This window comes from Mobula birostris, chromosome 6, assembly GCF_030028105.1.
Source record: "Mobula birostris isolate sMobBir1 chromosome 6, sMobBir1.hap1, whole genome shotgun sequence".
NCBI classification, from domain to species: domain Eukaryota; kingdom Metazoa; phylum Chordata; class Chondrichthyes; order Myliobatiformes; family Myliobatidae; genus Mobula; species Mobula birostris.
Genome location: NC_092375.1, coordinates 1355828 through 1380119, shown reverse-complemented (window position 1 = coordinate 1380119; position 24292 = coordinate 1355828).

Sequence of the window (24292 nt, the reverse complement as noted above, 5' to 3'; positions counted from 1 at the left end):
CCACAGAATCTCCTGTCTGTTCCCCTCACTATCGAGTCCCTTATCACTACCGCTCCCTTCTTCTCTTCTCAAGGTCCTTTTATCTTTGCAGTTTCTTAACTCAACCCACAAGGATTCAACATCTTCCAATCCTCTGTCACATCTTTCTACTGATTTGATGCCATTCTTTACCAGCAAAGCCATGTCACCTCCTCTACCTACCTTCCTATCCCTCCGACATGGACATTCAGCTCCCAACTACAACCATCTTTCAGTCACGATTCAGTGATGGACACAACATCATTCCTGATCTGTAATAGTCTGACAAGATCTCCCACCTTATTTCTTATACTCCCACTGAGATATAACACTTTAAGTACCGTATCTGCTCCACGTTTTGATTCTGCATCCTTACTGCACTGATATTCACCCTGCTGGCTGCAATTTTGTCCTACCATCCGCTTGCCCTTCCTGACAGTCTGACTGCATGCTATCTTTGCTTTTTTACCATCCATCCTATCCTGAGTCCCATCACTCCATTTCCCACCCCGTTGCCAAATGAGTTTAAGCTGTTCCCAACAGCTCTAACAAACCTGCCCGTGAGGATATTGGTCCCCCTCGGGTTCAGGTGCAACCCGTCACTTTTGAACTGGTCATACCTCCCCCAGAAGAGATCCCAATGATCCGAGAACCTAAAGCCCTGCCCCCAGCACCAGTTATTCAGCCATGCATTAATCTGCCAGATCATCCTGTTTCTACCCTCACTGGCGTGTGGCACAGTCAGCAATCCTGAAATTACTACCCGGGAGGTCCTGCTTCTCAGCTTCCTACCTAGCTCTCTAAATTCTCTTTTCAGGACCTCATTGCTTTTCCTTCCTATGTCATGGGTACCGATATGTACCAGACATCTGGCTGCTCCCCCTCCCTCTCCAAAGTGTTGTGGATATGATCTGAGATCCCTGACCCCGGCACCTGGGAGGCAACATACCATCCGGGTGTCCCTTTCACGTCCACTGAATCTCCTGTCTGTCCCCCTCACTATCGAGTCCCCTCTCACTACCGCTCCCTTCTTCTCCCTCTTTCCCTTCTGCACCACGGACCATGCTCAGTGCCAGTAACCTGGTCGCCATGCCACTCCCCTGGGAGCTCATCCCCCACAATGGTATCCAAAACGGTATACTTATTATCGAGGGGAATGGCCACAGGGGTGCTTTGTGCTAACTGCCCATTCACATTTCTGTTTGTTCTGGCAGTCACCCAGCTAGTCACCTGCTGGGATTTTGGGGTGACTACCTCCCTGTAACTCTGTTCGATTCTCTGGCTCATCTGTCACAGATCTGCTGAGAGTTATTGCAGAGGACCGTTTCGTTTATGATTCTGTTCTCGCTGAGTCTGTACAATGAGGATGCATGCATGTCTCTGTGGGAGGACTTAACAAGGGTTAGCTCTGGGGCTGCTGAGCAGTTAGATGCCCCGCTGTCTATGGAGAAACTGACCAGAGCCCTCACCCCTCTGCAGAGAGGCAAGTCCCTGGGATTAGACAGTAGCATTTCTCCAGGCCCTCTGGAGGCTGATTATACCAGGGTATTGGGGGAAAGCCTGGTGATCAGTGAGATGCCTCTCTCTTGGCACAGAGCAGCTGTAGCCCTGCAGCCAAAAAAAGTGGGATCTCTGTTGCCTAAAGAATTGGTGGCCAGTATCAATCTTCAGTGCAGAGTATAAGATATTTCCCCAGATAGTTGCCAATCATCTGGGTTCCATGTTCTCGAGTGGTCCCCCCGATCAGTCCTGCATGGTCCCAGGGCTTTCCCACCTTCTCCGTGATCTGATTCACCCATGCTGAGAGGCTGGTCTGACAGTCACCTTTCTCTCCCTCAGCCAAGAGAAGGCGTTTAGCAGGGTGGACCACGAGTACCTTTTGTGAGACTCTGCAGTTGGTTAGGCTCGGACCACATTTTGTGGCCCGCATCTGACTTTAACTTTAAATGGGTCCTTGACAGCATCCTTGTTCTTATCGCACCACTGCTTTTATCTCCAGGACCCAGAAGAGACTGATAGACTTCTTCTGGGGCAATAAGAGGCACTGGGTCTTTGCTGCGGTCCTGAGCTTTCTGATTGTGAAGGGTGGCCTCAGGACCCTGCAGAGATACCTGAACGCTGGCCACCTTCTGAAATGGCACGCACGGGGAACATTGCATGTAGGAGGAACATGGCCTCCAGTGGACAGCATTGGCTGCGTCGCTTCGTGGGAGCTCTCCCAGTTTAATGGAGAGTGGCTGTGGGTATGGGGTTTAGACTCCTGCACCGCTGGGGGACGGCACTCTGGCTGTAAGAAGGATGGTTCATATCCCATCATGGTGGGTGTGGAGGTGTCCCAGTCAGCTGGAATTGCCCATCGGACCCAGGACTCGAGATAGCTTGTAGGAGAGGGAACCACAAAAAGTGAGCTGTCTTGCTGGGATGCCCACCATGCCCCTTCTGTACTAGGCCCAAGTGGTTCTAGTACGAGCTGCTCCTGCACACCAGTCACTTCCTGCACTCTGTCGACCATTCGCACTGTGGCAGTCTGTTCTGGCGGTGGGGGAGGTTCCAGTGGAAGTCTCTTTATTCTGGAGTCCTGAACATTGGGGACCTGGGGTGAGAGGTGCTGCACAGGGCAGTACTGTGCAGCAGCTTCGTTATCAGGCCATCCACCTGTCCATTCAGAGGCCAGGAGCAGTCAGTGTACCACGTGTGAGAGGTTGTAGCCCCTGGCTGAATAACTGAAGCAGCTGCTCATCAGGTTTTGGTGGCACTTCAGCCTCATGCTCCTGATATAGGGGCACCTCGTACAGGAGGGGCGGGTGGCCCTGACGATTTATCGGTGAGCTCGCTCCCGATATAGGGGCACCTCGTACAGGAGGGGGCGGGTGGCCCTGAGGACTTATCGGTGAGCTCGCTCCCGATATAGGGGCACCTTGTACAGGAGGGGGCGGGTGGCCCTGAGGACTTATCGGTGAGCTCGCTCCCGATATAGGGCCACCTCGTACAGGAGGGGGCGGGTGGCCCTGAGGACTTATCGGTGAGCTCGCTCCCGATATAGGGGCACCTCGTACAGGAGGGGGCGGGTGGCCCTGAGGACTTATCGGTGAGATTGTTACTGGGCCTGGCCAAGACAGTCATCCACAGGTCCTGGTGGGAGAGAGTCGAGGGCTTTGCCTGCCTCTATTACAAGGAGGCATCCATGCCGAGGTGTCCTTGGAGAAAGAGCATGAGGTCATGATTTGTACAGTGGAAGTTTTCTGGAAACAGTGGGCCCCCCAGGGAATTGACTGTTTTATAGACAGTAATTATCATATTTTATTTTGAATTTGTTCACTGTCTTGAAAATACTTGACGTTTGTGCTTTGTGTATTTTTCATGTAAATAAACTTAGTAGTTTTGTGAAAAAAGGGGGTGGTACTGAGGGACAGTTGATGATAGTTTTTTTGCATAGCAGGGGAACTAAGGGTTCTGGGGAAAAGGCCAGTAGCTGGAGCTGAGTTCATGGCCAAAGTAGCCGTGATCTTATTGAATGGTAGGGCAGGCACAATGGCCCAGATGGCAAACTCCTGCTCCTCATTTTTCTGTTCTTATGAAGGATCACTGCTCATCATATACCCAGATAAAAATAGAGTGCCTATGGAAAGTATTCATCCCCCTTGGAACTTTTCATGTTTTATTGTTGTACAACGTTGAATCACAGTGGATCAGATATGGCTTTTTTGACACTGATCAACAGAAAAAGACTTTTGTGTCAAAGTGAAAACGGATCTCTACAAAGCAATCTAGATTAATTACGAACATAAAACACAAAATAATTGATTGCATAAGTATTCACCCCTTTAATATGATACACCAAATAAATCATCACTGGTGCAGCCAATTGGTTTTAGAAGTCACATAATGAGTTAAATGGAGATCTGTGTGCAGTCAATGTGTTTCAATTGATTGTAGTAAAAATACACCTGTATCTGGAAGGTCCAACTGCTTGTGAGTCAGATTCCTGGCAAATTCTACACCACAAAAGACAGAAATTGAATTGACTTTTTTTCTTACAGCCTTCACATACGTGAGGAGTAAAAATCTTTCATTACTTCTCCATCTGAATGTGCAATAGGCAAATTATAGTAATTTGTAATCAATAGCATGCACGGTAAGATGTACAACAGAACAGTCAATGTAGCTCAGAAATACAGTTGCGTCAGCGTGAACTAATCAGTCTGATGGCCTGGCGGAAGAAGCTGTTCCGAAGTCTGTTGGTCCTGGCTTTTATGCTGCGGTACCGTTTCCCAGATGGTAGCAGCTGGAATAGATTGTGATTGGGGTGACTCGGGTCCCCAATGATCCTTCAGGCCTTTTTTACACACCTGTCTTTGTAAATGTCCTGAATCATGGGAAGTTCACAACTACAGATGTGCTGGGCTGTCAACACCACTCTCTACAGAGTCCTGCAATTAAGGGAGGTACAGTTCCCACACCAGGCAGTGATGCAGCCAGTCAGGATGCTCTCAATTGTGCCCCTGTAGAAAGTTCTTAGAATTTGGGGGCCCATGCCAAACTTCTTTAACCATTTGAGGTGAAAGAGGCACTGTTATGCCTTTTTTACCACACAGCTGGTGTGTACAGACCATGTGAGATCCTTGGTGACTTGTATGCCAAGGAACTTAAAGCTGTTCACCCTCTCAATCCCAGATCCACTGATGTCAATGGTCTCCTGCAGTCCACAACCAGCTCCTTTGTTTTTGTGACATTGAGGGACAGGTTGTTTTCTTGACACCACTGTGTCAGAGAGATGATTTCTTCTCTGTGGGCTGCCTCATTATTATTTGAAATAAGACCAATCAATGTAGTATCATCTGCAAATTTAATCAGCAGATTGGAGCTGTGGGTGGCGACAAAGTCATGTGTATACAGAGAGTAAAGGAAGGGGCTTAGAACATACCCCGGGTGGGGCTCCTGTGTTGAGAGTCAGAGGGGCAATGGTGAGGGAGCCCACTCTTACCACCATCCGGTGATCTGACAGAAATTCCAGGATCCAGCTACACAAGGCAAGGTGAAGGCCGAAGTCTCTGAGCTTCTTGCCGAGCTTGGAGGGAATTATGGTGTTGAATGCTGAACTGTAGTCCAAGAACAGCATTCTCACATAAGCATCCTTCTTTTCCAGACAGAAACATAGAAACATGGAAAACCTACAGCACAATACAGGCCCTGCGGCCCACAAAGCTGTGCTGAACATGTCCTTACCTTAGAAATTACTTAGTGTTACCCATAGCCCTCTATTTTTCTAAGCTCCATGTACCTATCCAGGAGTCTCTTAAAAGACCCTATTGTATCCGCCTCCACCACCGTCGCTGGCAGCCCATTCCACACACTCACCACTCTCTGAGTAAAAAACTTACCCCGATATCTCCTCTGTACCTACTTCCAAGCACCTTAAAGCTATGCCCTCTCGTGCTAGCCATTTCAGCCCTGGGAAAAAGCCTCTGACTATCCACACGATCAATGCCTGTCATTACCTTGTACACCTCTATCAGGTCACCTCTCATCCTCCGTCGCTCCAAGGAGAAAAGGCCAAGTTCACTCTACCTAGTCTCATAATGCATGCTCCCCAATCCAGGTAACATCCTTGTAAATCTCCTCTGCACCCTTTCTATAGTTTCCACATCCTTCCTGCAGCGAGGCGACCAGAACTGAGCACAGTACTCCAAGTTTGGTCTGAGCAGGGTCCTATATAGCTGCAACATTACTTCTCGGCTCTTAAACTCAATCCCATGATTGATGAAGGCCAATGCACCGTATGCCTTCTTATCCACAGAGTCAACCTGCGTAACAGCTTTGAGCATCCTATGGACTCGGACCCCAAGATCCCTCTGATCCTCCACACTGCCAAGAGTCTTACCATTAATGCTATATTCTGCCATCATATTTGACCTACCAAAATGAACCACCTCACACTTATCTGGGTTGAACTTCATCTGCCACTTCTCAGCCCAGTTTTGCATCCTATCAATGTCCCATTCTAACCTCTGACAGCCCTCCACACTATCCACAACACCAACTTTTGTGTCATCAGCAAATTTGCTAACCCATCTGTCCACTTCCTCATCCAGGTCATTTATAAAAATCACAAAGAGTAAGGGTCCCAGAACAGATCCCTGAGGCACACCACTGGTCACCACCCTCTATGCAGAATATGACCCATCTGCAACCACTCTTTGTGTCAGGACGGTGTGTAGAGCTGTGGCTGTTGTGTCGGTAGGTGAATTGTAGAGGGTCCAGTGTGGGTGGTAGCATGCTGCAGATATAGTCCTCGATCATCATCTCAAAGCATTTGCTTATAATTGACACAAACATGAGGAAATCTGCATATGCTGGAATTTCAAGCAACACACATCAAAGTTGCTGGTGAACGCAGCAGGCCAGGCAGCATCTCTAGGAAGAGGTACAGTCGACGTTTCAGCCCAAAACATCGACTGTACCTCTTCCTAGAGATGCTGCGTTCACCAGCAACTTTTATGTTTGTTGCTTATTATTGAGGTGAGTGCGACAGGACGCCAGTCATTCAGACATGCTACCTTGGTCTTTTTAGGTACAGGAACAATGGTGGATGTTTTGAAGCAGGAGGGAACTCTACACTGGGAGAGGGAGAGATTAAAAATGTCTGTAAATGCACCAGCCAGTTGTGCCACACACATCCTGAGTACTCGCCCTGGGATGCCGTCTGGTCCCACAGCCTTGCGACTGTCCACTCATTGGAAACACTTGTGTACCTCAGCCTCAGAGATGACCAAGGTGCAGGTCGCTTCAACAGCTCTCCTCAGGGGCTCAGTGTTGGTGACATCAAACTGAGTGTAAAAAAGATTTAGCTCATCTGGGAGAGAGCAGTGGTGTTGGCAGCACCACTGCATTTAGCTTTGAAGTCTGAGATGGTGTGCAGACCTTGCCATAAGCTGCGTGTGTTGCTGGATCTTGTCTCTGTATTGTCATTTCACTGTCTTGATGACTTTGTGTAGATCATAGCTGAATACCCTGAGTTCCTGGTGGTTACCGATGGTGAAAGCTCTGTCTCGTGTGGTGAGTGCAGCGCGCAGAACTGTTGATCTAGAGTTTCTGGTTTGGAGAGACCCTGACCGATTTTGGGGGGACAATGTCCTTGATGCACTTCTAGATGAAGCTCATGACTCCTTCCGTGAACTGAGAGACATCCTCATCATGAAAGACATTGCAGTTGACGTCATCAAAGCAGTCCTGTAACATGCAGACTGTTTGGTCAGACTAACAGTGGACAGTTTTAGTCTCTTGTTTCAGCTTCTGCCTGTACACGGGCAGCGGCAAGATGTAGAAGTGGTCAGTTTTCCCAAATGGTGGATGGAGGAGCGCTTTGTAAGCGTTGTGGAAGGGAAAGTAGCTGTGGTCGAGTATGCTATCTCCCCGTGTGCTCACCTGGATGTGTTGACAAAACTTTGGAGAGACTTTAGTCAGTAATGCTTGATGAAAGTCTCCAGCTACAATGAAAGCAGCCCCCGGGTGTACAGCAGCTCCAGGGTGCTGACAGTGTTGTACAGTTCCTTGAGAGCCAGGTCAGTATCAGCTGCGGCGGAGTATACACAACTTTGATAATAACAGCTGTGAACTCCCTACACAGCCAGGAGGGTCTGCACAGCAGCACCAGGTAATCCAGGTCTGGGGTACAAAAAGATTTGAGTGCACGCACATTCTGGGGGTTGCACCAAGTATTGTTGACCATGAAGCATACCCATCCTCCTTTACTCTTCCCAGTGAGGTTTTTACACCTGTCTGCCCAAAACAGGGAGAACCCAGAGGGTTCGATGGGATGATCCGGTATCTCCTCTGTCAGCCAGGTCTCCACAAAGCACAAAACATTGCATTCCTCTGTTTCCTGCTGATTGGAGATGCTGGCTCTCAGTTCACAAAGCTTGCTATCCAGGGACTGAACATTAGCCGGGAGTATGTGAGGGAGTGGCAGCCAATTAGCACGCCACCTCAACCTCACCAGGACGCCAGCCCTTCTCCCACACCTCTGGCGCCGCTTCCGAGGTAGTGACAGTGTAGTAAAAGAGCCCCCCATGGATCACGTGAACAGCGGTTCCCAATGTAGAAAAGGCATCAAATTGTGGTTAAATGCCGTCTTCCTGATGATCAGAAGAGTCGGTTGATCATATCTGATGTGACTGCCGGATTCTTGAACAAGAAATGCGAAGGAATGGGCCGGCTGTTGGAGCAACGACATCAGCGCCGGACCTGGGAGCGGAGGTTCCCAGGTTCAAAACTAGTCAGGTCTGCTCCCAAGTACGCTTTCCATCCGCGCCGGGTTGAGTGTCGAGATTGCAACTCGACTTCGGAAAATAAAGGGGAAAAATACTGCGAAAACGTCTGTGTGAGGAGTGGCGCGCCACACAGTCTCTCTTTCGCTCCGCGCCTTGTAAAAGCCATGAAAAATCCATCATCACGGACGCAGACGCACACACAGAGACGTGCACGCACACAGGCGCACCCCAAAAAAAAAGAAATGTGAAGAAAATTGCATAAATTAGCAAAACACTGTAAAGTTGGTACGGAAACAACAGGGATTCTGCAGATGCTGGAAATTCAAGCAACACACATCAAAGTTGCTGGTGAACGCAGCAGGCCAGGCAGCATCTGTAGGAAGAGGTGCAGTCGACGTTTCAGGCCGAGACCCTTGGTATGGAGCTCGCAACACGGTTGCTGGACGCGGCACCATCTTGGCAGCAACTCCAAAAACACTTCAAGCAACTCTGCGAAAAGGTTATTGAAAAGCACAAGTCAGGAGATGGATACAAGAAAATTGCCAAGTCACTGAATATCCCTTGGAGTACGGTTAAGTCAGTCATCAAGAAATGGAAATAATCTGGCATGGCTGTAAATCTGCCCAGAGCAGGCCATCATCAGAAACTGAGTGACCATGCAGGAATGGGACTAGTGAGGGAGGCCACCAAAAGACCTATGACAACTCTGGAGGAGTTACAAGCTTCAGTGGCTGAGATGGGAGAGACTGCACATACAACAATTGTTGCCTGGGTGCTTCATGGTAGTGATCATAATATGATTGAGTTCAGTTTCAAATTTGAAAAGGAGAAGCTGGTATCAGGTGTATCGATATTTCAGTGGAACAAAGAAAATTACAGTGGTATGAGAGAGGAACTGGCCCAAGTCGATTGGAAAAGTAAGCTAGACGGAGGGATGGTAAAGCAGAATTGGATGAAATTCCTGCAAGAAATAAGGAAAGTGCAGGAAAAATATATTCCAAGAAAAAGGAAAATTATGAATAGAAAAACGGCACAAATGTGGCTAATGAGAGAGTTAAGGCTAAAATAAAAGCAAAAGAGACGGCGTACAAAGAAGCAAAAGTTATTGGGAAAACTGAGTGGGAGGACTGTATGACTTTTAAAAACTTACAGAAGGAAACTAAGAAAGTCATTAGGAAGAAAAGATGAATTATGAAAGGAAGTTGACAATTAACATAAAAACGGATACTAAGTTTTTTTAAAAATATGAAGAGTAAAAGAGTGACACGGGTTGATAGAGGACCGATTGAAAATGATGCTGGAGAAATTATAATGGGTAACAAAGAGATGGCAGAGGAACTAAATGAGTATTTTGCATCAGTCTTCACAGTGGAAGACATTAGCAACGTACCTGATAGCCAGAGGTCTTTGGGAACAGAATTAGGTACAGTCAAGATTACTAGAGAGAAAGTGCTTGGGAAGCTAAATGGACTAAGAATAGATAAGTCTCCTGGACCGGATGAGGTGCACCCAAGGGTTCTGAAGGAGGTGGCTTTGGAGATTGTGGAGGCATTGGAAATGATCTTCCAGGAATCAATAGACTCTGGCATGGTTCCGGAGGACTGGAAGGTCGCAAGTGTAGTTCCACTGTTTAAGAAAGGAGGAGGCAGCAAAAAGAAAATTACAGACCTATTAGTCTGACATCGGTAGTTGGAAAGTTATTGGAGTTGATGCTCAAGGACGAGGTTATGAAATACCTTGAGGTGCATGACAAGATAGGCCCAAGCAAGCATGGTTTCATGAAGGGAAGATCCTGCCTCACCAACCTATTGGAATTTTTTGAGGTAATCTCAAATAAGGTTGACAAGGGAGAGGCTGTGGATGTTGTGTATTTGGATTTTCAAAAGGCCTTCGATAAGGTGCCGCATAAGAGGCTGCTTAATAAGATGAGACCCCATGGAATTACAGGAAAGATATTGGAATGGGTGGAGCATTGGCTGATGGGCAGAAAGCAAAGGGTGGGAATAAAGAGATCCTATTCTGATTGGTTGCCGGTTACTAGTGGTGTTCCGCAGAGGTTGGTGTTGGGGCCGCTTCTTTTTACAATGTATACTGATGATTTAGATTATGGATTAAATGGTTTTGTGGCTAAGTTTGCGGATGACACCAAGATAGGTGGAGGAGCAGGAAGTGTTGAAAAAAACCGAAAGGTTGCAGAGAGACTTGGTCAGTTTAGGAGAGTAGGCAAAGAAATGGCAGATGAGATACAATGTTGAGAAATGTACAGTTGTACATTTTGGAAGAAGAAATAATCGGGCAGATTATTATTTAGATGGGGAGAAAATTCAAAAATCGGAAGTGCAAAGGGACTTGGGGGTCCTCGTGCAGGATACCCTAAAGGTTAACCACCAAGTTGGATAGGCAGTAAGGAAAGCGAATGCTATGTTGGCATTCATTTCAAGAGGAATAGTGTAGAAGAATAAGGAGGTGTTGATGAGGCTCTGTGGGGCACTGGTGAGACCTCATTTGGAATACTGTGTGCAGTTTTGGGCCCCCTATCTTAGAAGGGACGCACTGATGTTGGAGAGAGTTCAGAGAAGATTTACGAGGATGATTCCTGGAACGCAGGGGCTAACATATGAGGAGCGTTTGCCGGCTCTTGGACTGTATTCATTAGAGTATAGAAGAATGAGAGAGGAGATCTCATAGAAACATTTTGAATGTTGAAAGGGTTGGACAGAGTAGATGTGGAAAGGCTGTTTCCCTTGGTGGATGAGTCCAGGACAAGAGGCCACAGTCTTAGAATTAGAGGGTACCCATTTAAAACAGATATGAGGAGAAATTCTTTTAGCCAGAGGGTCGTGGATTTATGGAATTCGTTGCCACATACAGCTGTGGAGGCCCAATCATTGAGGGTGTTTAAGGAGGAGATTGATAGGTATCTAATTAGTCAGGGTATCAAGGGATATGGGGAAAAGCCAGAAATTGAAACTAGATGGGAGAATAGTTTAGCTCATGGTGGAGTGGTGGAGCAGACTCGATGGGCCGAATGGCCTGCTTCTGCTCCTTTGTCTTGTGTGATCCTGTGTGTGTGTGTGTGCTTCACTACTTGCAGCTTTATGGGAGAGTGGCAAAGAGAAAGCCATTGTTAAAAAAAAACTCACATGGAATCTTGGCTAGAGTTGCCAGAGTTGCAAGTTGGTGTGGGATAAACACCTTTCCACTATTTCAAACAAGGCTGGACAAAGGCTTGGAGCACTGCGGAAAGTAGCATCCAAACGAGACAAAGAGGTCAGAGCCACGGTTTACAAAGCCCAGATACGAAGCATCATGGAGTATGCCTGCTTATCGTGGTTGAATGTCTCACTGAGTGTCCTCAGCCAGCTTGATTCCATTCAAAGAAAGGCTCTCGGGATTATAGCTGTAGATGAAGCCACAGCTCGTGAGAAGCTAGCCATCAGTAGCTTACACCACGACGACAGGTTGCTGCAGCTACTGTGCTATACAAAATGCATACCAGCCACAGCCCTGCAGACCTTCACACCATGCTGCCTTCATCTTGTGAGAGACGGCGCACCACACGATCAAGTTTATCTATGCCTGCTCATGCTGTTTCTATGCCTGATGTGAGAACCTACACACTGGATAGAAGCTTCCTTCACTGTGCTATCAGAATTTGGAACAGCCTCCCAGATGCTGTGGTTGGAAACATCTGCAACGATGGGGTCCAAGCCTTCAAGAGTCGAGTGCACAAACACCCATCATCTCTGGGAGGGAAGTCACATGCTTCTTCATAAGCTGTCATGAAGGAGACCAGGATGGCAATGCTTGGTTGTTGGTAGGTAGGGTTAATACCTGACTTTCAAGAGCACTTGTGAGTTATGTTCTGACTGGACTTAGTCCTTAAACTGCTGGAGAACAGTGCAGAAAGAACAGGTGTTGTTTTCTCCCGGTAGGGATTAGTTTTTAGTTCCAAGTGCTCCTGCCATGTTTTGTCACCCTGCAACCTTATCCTTCAATCTCTTTGAATTATGGAGGACAGCATGTGTATAAATGTGTTTCTCCACCAGACTTCATCATGATCATCATGACTCCAGTATTTCTATTTTTTAATGTTTCTTAATTGTACATATGATTTTTTTGTGTTCTATCGCTGAGCAGCAGTGAACCATCTGATTGGCCTATCGGAGTTCTCTTTGGGAACCAGTTGAGTTGATCAGCATTTCTGATCTGGCTATTGTTCACGTTTGCATTTAATAAAAAAAAGGCATGTGGGAGACTCTGAAGTCAGCTGGAAGAAAGTTCTATGGTCTGATGAAATCAAAATTGAGCTTTTTGGCCATTAGACTAAACACTATGGGTGGTGTAAGCCAAACACCGCACATCATCCCTACCATGAAGCATCGTGGTGGTAAGACAATGACATCAAGCATAAAGCAAAAGCTACACAGGAATGGCTTAAAAACAGCAAGTTAATGACCTACTGGCCAAGTCAGAGTCCAGACCTCAGTCCAATTGAGAATTTGTGGCTGAACTTGAAAAATTCTGTTCACTCACAATCCCCATATGATCTGACAGAGCTTGAGCAGTTTTGTAAAGAAGAATGGGGAAACACTGCAGTGTCCAGATGTGCAAAGCTGATAGAGACCTACCAGCACAAACTTATGGCTGTAATTGCTGCCAAAGATGCATGTATTAAATACTAACTATGCAATCAACTATTTTGTGTTTAATAATAATTGTAATAAATTTAGACCAATTTGTAGAAATTTTTTTTCACTTTGATTTGAAGTAGTCTTTTCCGTTGATCAGTGTCATAAATGCCAAATTAAATCCACTTTGATTTAATATTGTAAAACAATAAAACATAAAAATTTCCAAGAGGGTGAATACTTTTTATTGGCACTGTACTTGTAATGATGTTATCAGCATAATTACTTAAATTACACTGGGCTCACGTTCGTTCAGATTGAAAACTACGTAACAGACCTTATATCTATCATTTATTCAGGCAGACTTTCGCAGTGCAGTTTATACTAAAGGTCAAACAGAAGGGAGAATACACATCATAATCAGTCAGCTGGAATCAGCCGTCAGCAAAATCAGTCTCTGAGACCACCCAGGCAAAAAAAAAAGATGCTTAGCACAGGCTGGTGCGTTTACGTCAAGTGTATGTAAAAGCTCTGAGCCAGCAGATGTACCAAACGTCACTGACCCTCCTGGGGACTGCCGTGAGAAATCTGTCAGGTATGTAATCTGCCAGTATGTTGTAATGGGAAGATTGTGGATCTGTTGTTCAGTAAAGTCTCTGATACTCAGAATATTCAGAACTATTAAAAATAACCATGTCATTAAAATTGCAGCAGAATTAAACATACTAAAGATTATTAAAGGTTTTGAAAAAGGACATTTTGGAGTGACTGTAGAACATTCTGAGGGAGGTGGGCTGGAGACAGAAGACATGGAACTGGATTGTGTGGACTGGAGCTGGAATACATACTGCATTTTGTAAGAACAGGGTTACAGTCGTGATGTCTAGGGAGAGAAGATCAAAAGTAAGAATGTGGAATAAACCGGAATCATAGAGCCTTGCACTGCAGAGAATAACAATGGAAGGAGGTGGCTGATCAGTGTCAACAGGAAAGATTAGGAAGGAGGAAGCAGCTGGCTCCTGGGCCTCTGTGACAACCTGAAATGAGAGGGTCCCAGACGATGGGGGTGGGGGATCAACAGCACACAACTGAGACCCTTGTGCTCACAGGAAAGCGTAATGTCAAACATCGCTGCTCGGTGGACCATTTCACATTAAGGAAAAGGACCAAAGAACGTCAACATTAAAGATGATCAATATTAACAGCAAAGATGGTTAACCCTAGTTATTTTTCTCTGACATGTTCCCTGACCTTCCAAATGTGAGAACATCTTCTGTTCTGATGGACGTGAGCATGGTAATACTATTGAATTTCAATTGGTTGCTTCTCAGTGGAGATCATCACCTGCTACGTGTAAAGTGCAAATATTTAAGATGTCAAAATGGTGATGTTATTGACCATTGTTAACAAAGGAAATGAAAGGTTTGATCAGAGGAATGAAGAAAGTATGTGTTGGGTATAGGAAATGAAGTATCAGAAGGGTCCTTTGAAGTTTATAGGCAATAAGAGAGAACATAAGAAAAAAGTTATGAACCTTGTTAAAAAAGATTAAAGAGAATCTCAAAACCTTTTGTATGTATATTAGGAACATTAGACCACTCATTGGAGATGTACAGTATATGTGTGGAGCCAGGACTATGAGGCAGAGGCAGTGAATAAGTACTTCTCATTTGTATCCACTAGGAGAGTGTGGGGGGTGGGGGAAGATACTGAACTTCAGGAACAAAGCTGTGTTGCAAACAAAGAAGTATTAGAGACACTGGCACACATTAAAGTGGATAAGTCCCCAGGGCCAGACAGGACACTGAGAAATAAAAGAAGAGATTACTTCGGCTCTGAGGTAGATTTTTGCATCTTTGGAGTTTTGGGTGAAGTACCAAATAACTTGTGGTGAGCTAATATTGTTCTGTTGTTCAATAAAGGCAGTGGGAATAAGCCAGAAAACTATGGGTGGAGGAGGTTACATCAGTGGCAGGGGTAATCATTGTGAACATTTCGAAGGATTTCTGTTCACTTGGAAAGGTGGGTCTGATTAGGGGTAGGCAGTGTGGTCTTGTGCAGGAGAAATCCCATCTCACAAATCTGAGAGTTGATGGAGACAGATGATAAACTTTACATGGACCTTATCAAGGCTTTTGACAAGGCCCTACTTGGGAGACTGGTCCAGAAGGTTAAAGCATGTGGTATTCAAGGTGTCTTGACAAACTGGATCGAAAACTGGCAGAGGGTAGTGATGGAGTGTTATTTCTCTGACTGCAACCAGTGGTGTTCCACAGGGACCGGTGCTGGCACTTTCGTCATATTTAAATGACTTTGATAAGAATGTAGCTGGTCGGATTGGTGAATTTTCCAGTGACATGAGAATTAATGGAGTCATATATAGTAAGGAAGGTTGTCCAAGGTTACAAAGGGACACAGAACAGCTGGGAAGTGGGGAAGATTGAATTTAATAGAGTTCGGTTAGGACATTGATAAGGTCTGACACGGTAGGCTGTAACGGAATGTTAGATTGCATGGAATCCCAGGAGAACTAGTGAACTGGATACAGAATTGGCTTGACTGAAGCAGAGAGTGATGGTGGGAGATTGTTTCTTCAGACTGCAGGCTGATGACTAGTGGTGTTCTCCAGGGGTCAGTGCTAGACCCATTGCTGTTTGTCATCCAGATCAACAATTTGGATGAAACTGTACAGGTGATATTTAGTGAGTTTGCAAAATACACTAAAATAGGTGATGTTGTTGGCAGTGACAATGGTTATCAGGACTTACAGAGGGATCTTGATCAATTGGGTAAGCAGGCTGAGGAATGACAAATGGAGTTTAATTCAAATTCATTTGTGAGATGAGAAGCAAAACGCGAGGTGGTGTGTTTTGGGGAAATAGATGAGTGCAGGACTTTCACAGTGAATCGTTGGGGCCCTGGGGAATGGTGAAGAACAGAGGGATTTACATGGTTCCCTGAAAGTGCTCTACAGGTAGACAGAGTGGTGAGGAAGACTTTGGGCATGCTGACCACATCAGTAAGGGTATAGAAGCCAGGGTGTTAAGTTACAGTTGACCAAGGGATTAGTGAGGCCACTTCTAGACTATTGTGTTTGGTTTTGGTAACCATGGCTGTAGGAAGAATGCCATTGAACCAGAGAGTACAGGGGAGACTTACCAGAATGTTGCTGGGACACAAGGGACTGAGTTATGTTGAGAGGTTGAGCTACTTCACCCAGAGAGTAGTCAGAGAATGGAACGGTCTGGCAGAGAATGGAACGGTCTGCCAGAGAACGGAACAGTCTACCAGAGAACGGAACGGTCTGCCAGAGAACGGAACGGTCTGGCAGAGAACGGAACGGTCTGGCAGAGAATGCGTCTGAAGCAGGTACAGTGTTTAATAGGCACTTGGACAAGTACATGGAGAGAAAAGGTTTAGAGGGATATGGGTCAAATTTGAGCAAACGGGACTATTTTGGATGTAACTATTTATCAGCGTGGATCAGGTGAGCCAAAGGGCGTGTTCCTCTGTTGTAGTGTGAGTAATGTTGTAGTGTTCCTCTGTTGTAGTGTGAGTAATGTTGTAGTGTGAGTCATGTTGTAGTGTTGCTCTGTTGTAGTGTGAGTACACTCTGGGAAAACAAGAGTAAGTGGGACATAGAGAGTAAGCAGCTCACTGTTGGGAGTGTTGATGTACAGAGAGACCTTGGGGGTGCAAGTACATTATTCACTGAAAATGGGGACACGGGTGGAAAAGGTGGTGAAGAATGAATTCAGCATGCTCACTCACATAAGGAGGCATTGAGTGCAAGTGTTGGGAGGTCAGTCTGCAGCTGTACAAGATGTTGATCAGCCCGCAAAGTGTTGTATTGTGGTGATTACACAGGAAGGAAGTGGTAGTATCAGAAAGAATGCACAAGAGTTCACCAGGATGTGAGCACAGGGTAGTGTAAACTAGGGGTGCACATTTCAGATCAGAATGCAGACATTTAAAGGTCTAAGCTTTTCACACAAAGGCTGGCGGATATGTGGAATGAATTGCCAGAGGAAGTAGGTACAGTTACAACATTTAAAAGACAGTTGGGTAGGTACTGATGTCAATATTGGCCTATTATTGTCACATTTACGGAAATATAATGAAAAGCTTTTGTTTGTGTGTCATCCAGCCAAATCATTGTATGTAAGTACATTGACGTAAAAAGAGAACAGAATGCAGAAACATAATGTAACAATTTCAGAGAAAGTTCAATGCAGCTAGACAATATAAAATGCAAGGGCCATAATGTGGGAGACTGATAGATCAAGAGTTCATCTTTCCGAGTGTGACATGTCCACTCACTCAGGAGTCTAATAACTGCAGGATAGAAGCTGTCCTTGATTCTGGTGATTAGGCATTGAGATCTGGGCCCACTGCTGGCAAATGGACTTCACAGTCGGCATTGAGGAGGTGGATTCTTAGGGTCCATTTCTGCTGTCAACAAGTCTGATTATCCAGTATAGGACCAGGCTCTTTGACCCACAATGTCTGTGCCAATCATGATGCCAAATTAAACCAATCTCTTCTGCATGCATATGATCCATATCCCTGCATTTGCAACATCCGAATACCACTTACAGCACAGAACTGCCAGACTGGGTCACTGCTTCTTGCCTCAGATGTGAGACTAGTGAATACCCTCGCGCCACTGAGGTCTCATCACTAGGACACTGAGCTGTTCACTGTTTAGTCTACTGTTTATGTGTGCTGCACTTTACAACATGCATTCTGAATTATATTTTATTAGACCATAAGATAAAGGAGCAGAATTAGGCCATTTGGCCCATCGAGTCTCCTCTGCCATTTCATTATGGCTGATCAATTTTGCCTCTCAGCCCCAATCTCCTTTCTCCACCACCCCCCACCCCATATCCCTTCATACCTTGACCAATCAAGAACATGTCAACCTCTTCCTTAATATTCTTAAAGGTTTGGCCTCCACAGCTGCTTGTTGCAAAGAATTCCACAGATTCACCACTGTCTGGCTAAAGAAATTCCTCTCATCTCCATTCTAAATGAACACCCCTCTATTCTGAGGCTGTACCCTCTGGTCTTAGACACTCCCTCCAAAGGAATCATCCTTGTCACACCCACTCTATCAAACTCTTTCACCATGCGTTAGGTTTCAATGAGGTCATCCTTCATTGTTCTGAATTCTAATGAATACAAACCCAGAGCTATCAGATGGTCTTCATGTGATAATCCATTCAATCCTGGAAACATTTTCCTGAAGCTCCTTTCAACCCTCTGCAGTTTCAGAATCTCCTCTATAAGATAAGGGACCCAAAACTGCTCACAGTACTCCAAGTGAAGCATCGCCAATGCTTTATAAAGTCTCAACATTACATCCTTGCATTTATATTCTAGTCCTCTTGAAATGAATACTAACATTGCATTTGCCTTCCTCACTACCGACTCAACTGCAAATTGACCTTCAGAGAATCCCTTTGCACCTCAGTTATTTGTATTTTCTCTCCATTGAGAAGAACAGTCTATCCTTTCATTTCTTCTACCAAAGTGCTTGACCGTACACTTCCTGACACTCTATTCCATCTGCTGCTTCTTTGCTCATTCTCCCAATCAAAGTCCTTCTGTAGCCTCTCTACTTCCTCAGAACTACCTGCCACTCCACCTTTCTTTGTATCATCTGCAAACTTTGCCACAAAGCCATCAATTCCAGCATCCAAATGATTGACATACAACAGAAAAAGAATCAGTCCCAACACAGACCCCTGTGGGATACCACTAGTCACTGGCAGCCACCCAGAGTGGGCTCCCTTTATTCCCAGTCTTTGCCTCCTGCCAATCAGACACTGCTTTATCCATGCTAGAATTCCCCCCTCCTTCCCCCTTCATCCCTCCTCCCCTCCTCCCACCTTACTGTGTTCCTTCCCCTTACCCCACTCCCCCCTCCCCTTCCCCTCCTCCTTCCTCCTCCCCACTCCCCTCCCCCCTCCTCCCCCACTCCCCTCCCCCTTCTCCATTCCAATCTTCCCTCCAATCACTTTTAAAATGATCCCTTCTTATTTTAGCCATTGCCACGCTGGGACAAAGACGCTGGCTGTCCATTCTATCTATGCCTCTTATCATCGTGTACACCTTTAAATGACAAACGTCTAGAGATGTGTGGTGGGGAGTATACTAACGGGCTGCTTCACAGGCTGCTATGGAAATACCAATGCTCTTCAATAAAAAATCCTACAGAAAGTAGTGGATAAGGCCCAGTCCATCACGAGTAAAGCCCACACCCCCAACCCCAGCACTGAGCACAGCTACACAGAACATTGTCATAGGAAAGCAGCATTCGATATCAGGGACCCCCACCACCAAGGTTACACTCTCTTCTCGCTGCTGCATCAAGAAAGATGTACAAGTACCTCAGGTCCCACACCACCAGGTTAAGGAACAGTTACTCCCCTCAGCAGTCAGGCTCTTGAACCAGTGGAGATAACTTTGTTCAAATTCACTCGCCCATCACTGAACTGTTCCCACGACCTATGGCCTCACTTTCAAGAATTCTTCATTTCATGTTCTCGAAAGCTACTGCTTATTTATTATTATTTTTTCTTATTTATTTTTAAATTTGCTGTTTTTTGTCTTTGGCACACTGGTTGTAAGCCCAGTTGGTGCACCCTTTCAATGATTCTGTTATGGTTATTGGATTTACAGAGTATCCCACAAGAAAATGAATCTCAGGGTTGTATTTGGTAAGCATAAATGTACTTTGATAATAAATTTACTTTGAATGCTCATTCTTCTTTGTATGAAAGAGAAAAGCTATAATTTGCTCAACCTATCCTGATAAGGCGTGCTCTCTAATCCAGGCAGCATCTTAGTATATCTCCTCTGCACCCTCTCTAAAGCTTCCACATCCTTCCTATACTGTGGGGCTCAGAATTGAATACAACAATCCAAGTGTGGTCCAACTGAGTTTTATAGAGCTGCAACATTTGCAGTGGGGGACTTCAATATGCAAGGGGATTGGGGAAATCAGGTTGGTGTTGGATCGCAAGAGAGGGAATTTGTTGAATGCCTGTGAAATGGCTTTTTGGATCAGCTTGTTCTTGAGCATACTCGGAGAAAAGGCTATCTTAGATTGGGTGTTGTGTAATAACCCAGATCTTATTAGGGAGCTGAATGGAAAGGAGCCCTTAGGAGACAGTGAGCATAATATGATTGAATTCATACTGCAGTTTGAGAGGGAGGAGCACAAGTCACATGCATCAGTATCGCAATGGAATGAAGGGAATTATCAAGGCATGAGAGAGGAGCTTGCCCAGGTGGATTGGAGGAGGATACTGACGGCAGAGCAGAGATGGTAGAAGTTTCTGGCAATAGTTCACAAGGCACAGGATAGATATGTCCCAAAGAGGAAGAAGTTCTCAAATGGCAGGGGTAGTCAACTGTGGCTGACAAGGGAAGTTAAGGACTGCATAAAAGCTAAGGGCAGACAAGGTAGCAAAAGTGAGTGGGAAGTTGAATGATGGGGAATTTTTTTTAAATCCAACGAAAGGCAACTAAAAATCTATAAGAAACGAAAAGATGAAATATGAGGGCAAACTAGCCAATAATATAAAGCAGGATACCAAAAGTTCTTTCAGTTGTATAAAGAGTAAAAGGGAGGTGAGAGTTGATATTGGACCACTGGAAAATGATGTTGGTGAGTAATGGGGGACAAAGAAATGGCAGATGAACTTATGGGTACTTTGCAAGGGGAGGAGAAGATGGCAGTGCGACGCAGTGCGCGCGGCTGCTCCAAACTGATATCGTATTTGTTAAATACGTACCGTGCACAATCCTGATTTGATGGAGACGGACGTGAGTGCCATTGCTATTACAAGGGGAAAAGCACTCAGCAAACTCAAAGGTCTTAAGGGGGATAAGTCACCCGGACCAGATGGACTACATCCCAGAGTCCTGAGAGAGGTTGCTGAAGAGATAACGGATGCATTGGTCATGATCTTTCAAGAATTTTCTTCCATGGTCCCGGAGGACTGGAAGATTACAAATGTCACTCCACTCTTTAAGAAGGGAGGAAGGCAAAAGAAGGGAAATTATAGGCCAGTTAGCCTAACCTCAGTGGTTGGGAAAGTGTTGGAGTCTATTATTAAGGATGAGGTTTCGGGTACTTGGAAACTAATGATAAAATAAGTCAAAGTCAGCATGGTTTCTTTGAAGGGAAATCTTGCCTGACAAATCTGTTAGAGTTTTTCGATGAAGTAACAAGCAGTGTGGACAAAGGAGAGGCAGTGGATGTCATTTACTAGGATTTTCAGAAGGCATTTGGTAAGGTGCCTCACGTGAGGCTGCCTAACACGATAAAATCATACAGTGTTACAAGAAAGATGGATAGAGGAATAGCTGACAGGCAGGAAGTAGCGAGTTGAAATAAAAGGGGCCTTTTCTGGTTGGCTGCCGGTGACTAGTGGTGTTCCTCAGGGGTCAGTATTGGGACCACTACTTTTCACATTGTTTGTCAGTGATTTGGATAATGGAATTTATGGCTTTGTGGCAAAGTTTGCAGATGATACAAAGATAGCTGGAGGAGTAGGTAGTGCTGAGGAAGCAATGCGATTGCAGCAGGACTTATACAGATTGGAAGAACGGGCAAAAAAGAGGCAGGTGGTTTACAGTGTTGGGAAATATATGATAATGTATTTTGGTAAAAGGAACAATAGTGCGGACTATTATCTAAATGGGGAGAAGGTTCAAACATCAGAGGTGCAGAAGGATTTAGGAGTCCCCGTGCAAGATTCCCAGAAGGTTAATTTACAGGTTGAGTCTGTGGTAAAGAAGGCAAATGCAATATTGGTATTTATTTCAAGGGGAATAGAATATAAGAGCAAGGAGGTAATGCTGAGTCTTTATAAGACACTAGTCAGGCCGCACTTGGAGTATTGTCAACAATTTTGGGCCCTATATCTCAGGAAGTATGTGTTGTCATTGGAGAGAGTTCAGAGGAGGTTCCCGAGAATGATTCTGGGAATGAAGGGGTTAACACATGAGCATTTGGCAGCTTTGGCCTGTACTCACTGGAATTTGAAAGTATACAGGGGGATGTCATTGAAACCTACAGAATGTTGAAAAGATTAGATAGGGTGGATGTGGAGATGAAGTTTCCTATGGTGGGGGTATCCAGAACTAGAGGGCACAACCTCAAAATTGAGGGGCAACCTTTTAGAACAGAGGTAAGGAGGAATTTTTTTTGCCAGAGAGTAGTAAATCTGTGGAATGCTCTGCCACAGACTGCAGAGGCCAACTCTGTGGTTATACTTAAGGTGGAAGTTGATCATTTCCTGATCGGTTAGGGCATCAAAGAATATGGCAAGAAGGCAGGTGTATGGAGTTGAGTGGGATCTGGGATCAGTCATGATGGAATGCCTGAGCAGACTCAATGGGCTGAATGGCCTAATGCTGGTCCTACGTCTTGTGAATTTGTTCGCTTGTAACTCATGAACTGAATCCCCCTACTAACGAAGGCCATCACACTATACGCCCTCTTAACCACCCGATCAACTGCACAGCAACTTTGAGGGATCTATGGATCTCTCTGTACCTCCACACTGCTAAAAATCCTGCCACTAACCCTGTGTTTTGCCTCCTAAAGTATATCACTTCACACTTTTTTAAGGTTGAACTCCATCTGTCACTTCTCAGTCCAGTTCTGCATTCTATCAACGTCATCTGCAAACTTACTAACTCACCCTTACACACCCTCATCGGAGTGGTTTAAAAAAACATTGGGGGGGTGTCTCAGAACAGACCTCCATTGAAACCACTTGACACCGACTTCCAGGCAGCTTCCATGGACAAGGCAATCCTGCATATCTCCCCGGGATCCCCAGGTTAATATTGGTCTGACAAACAACAGGCCATTTAGAACAGGGGTGCAGAGAAATTACTTTAGTCAGAGGGTGGCAAATCTGTGCAATTTGTTATCACGAGTGGCTGTGGAGGCTGAGTCATTGGGTGTATTTAAGGCAGAGATAGATAGGTTCTTGATTAGCCAGGGCATCAAAGGGTATGGCTAGTTGGCAGGGGAGTGGGGATGACTGGAAGAGTTGGATCAGCCCATGATTGAATGGTGGAGCAGACTCAATGGGCCGAATGGCCTACTTCTGCTCCTGTACCTTATGGTGTTATGGTCTTATGCTGGAAATTCAAGCAACACACATCAAAGTTGCTGGTGAACGCAGCAGGCCAGGCAGCATCTCTAGGAAGAGGTACAGTCGACGTTTCAGGCTGAGACCCTTCATCAGAACTAACTGAAGGAAAGGCTAGTAAGAGATTTGAAAGTGGGAGGGGGAGGGGGAGATCCAAAATGATAGGAGAAGACAGGAGGGGGAGGGATGGAGCCAAGAGCTGGACAGGTGAATGGCAAAGGGGATATGAGAGGATCATGGGACAGGAGGTCCAGGGAGAATGACAAGGGCGGGGGGGGCGGGAAACCAGAGGATGGGCAAGGGGTATAGTCAGAGGGACAGAGGGAGAAAAAGGAGAGAGAGAGAAAGAATGTGTGTATATAAATAAATAACGGATGGGGTACGAGGGGGAGGTGGGGCATTAGCGGAAGTTAGAGAAGTTGATATTCATGCCATCAGGTTGGAGGCTACCCAGATGGAATATAATTCCACATCCCATTCTGACATGTCTATCCACAGCCTCCTCGACTGTAAAGATGAAGCCACACTCAGATTGGAGGAACAACACCTTATATTCCGTCTGGGTAGCCTCCAACCTGATGGCATGAACATTGACTTCTCAAACTTCCGCTAATGCCCCACCTCCCCCTCGTACCCCATCCGTTATTTATTTTTATACACACATTCTTTCTCTCTCCCCTTTTTATCCCTCTGTCCCTCTGACTATACCCCTTGCCCATCCTCTGGGTCCCCCCCCCTTGTCTTTCTCCCCGGACCTCCTGTCCCATGAGCCTCTCATATCCCCTTTGCCAATCACCTGTCCAGCTCTTGGCTCCATCCCTCCCCCCCAACTGTCTTCTCCTATCATTTTGGATCTCCCCCTCCCCCTCCCACTTTCAAATCTCTTACTAACTCTTCCTTCAGTTAGTCCTGACGAAGGGTCTCGGCCCGAAACGTCGACTGTTCCTCTTCCTAGAGATGCTGCCTGGCCTGCTGCGTTCACTAGCAACTTTGATGTGTGTTGTTAATATTGGTCTGGTCCTGTTCCTGAGCGAGGCAATGGCAAAGGTCAGGGAGTGGTCACTTCGGCCAGCTCCTCCGTACTCCACTGCTCTTAGCGTCACCCCGATCACTACCCGGAGGGTGCTTCCCGTCCGGCGGCGCCCCGCCCTTCCGCCATGCGATTGGACAAAGCCGCATTGACGTCAGGCCT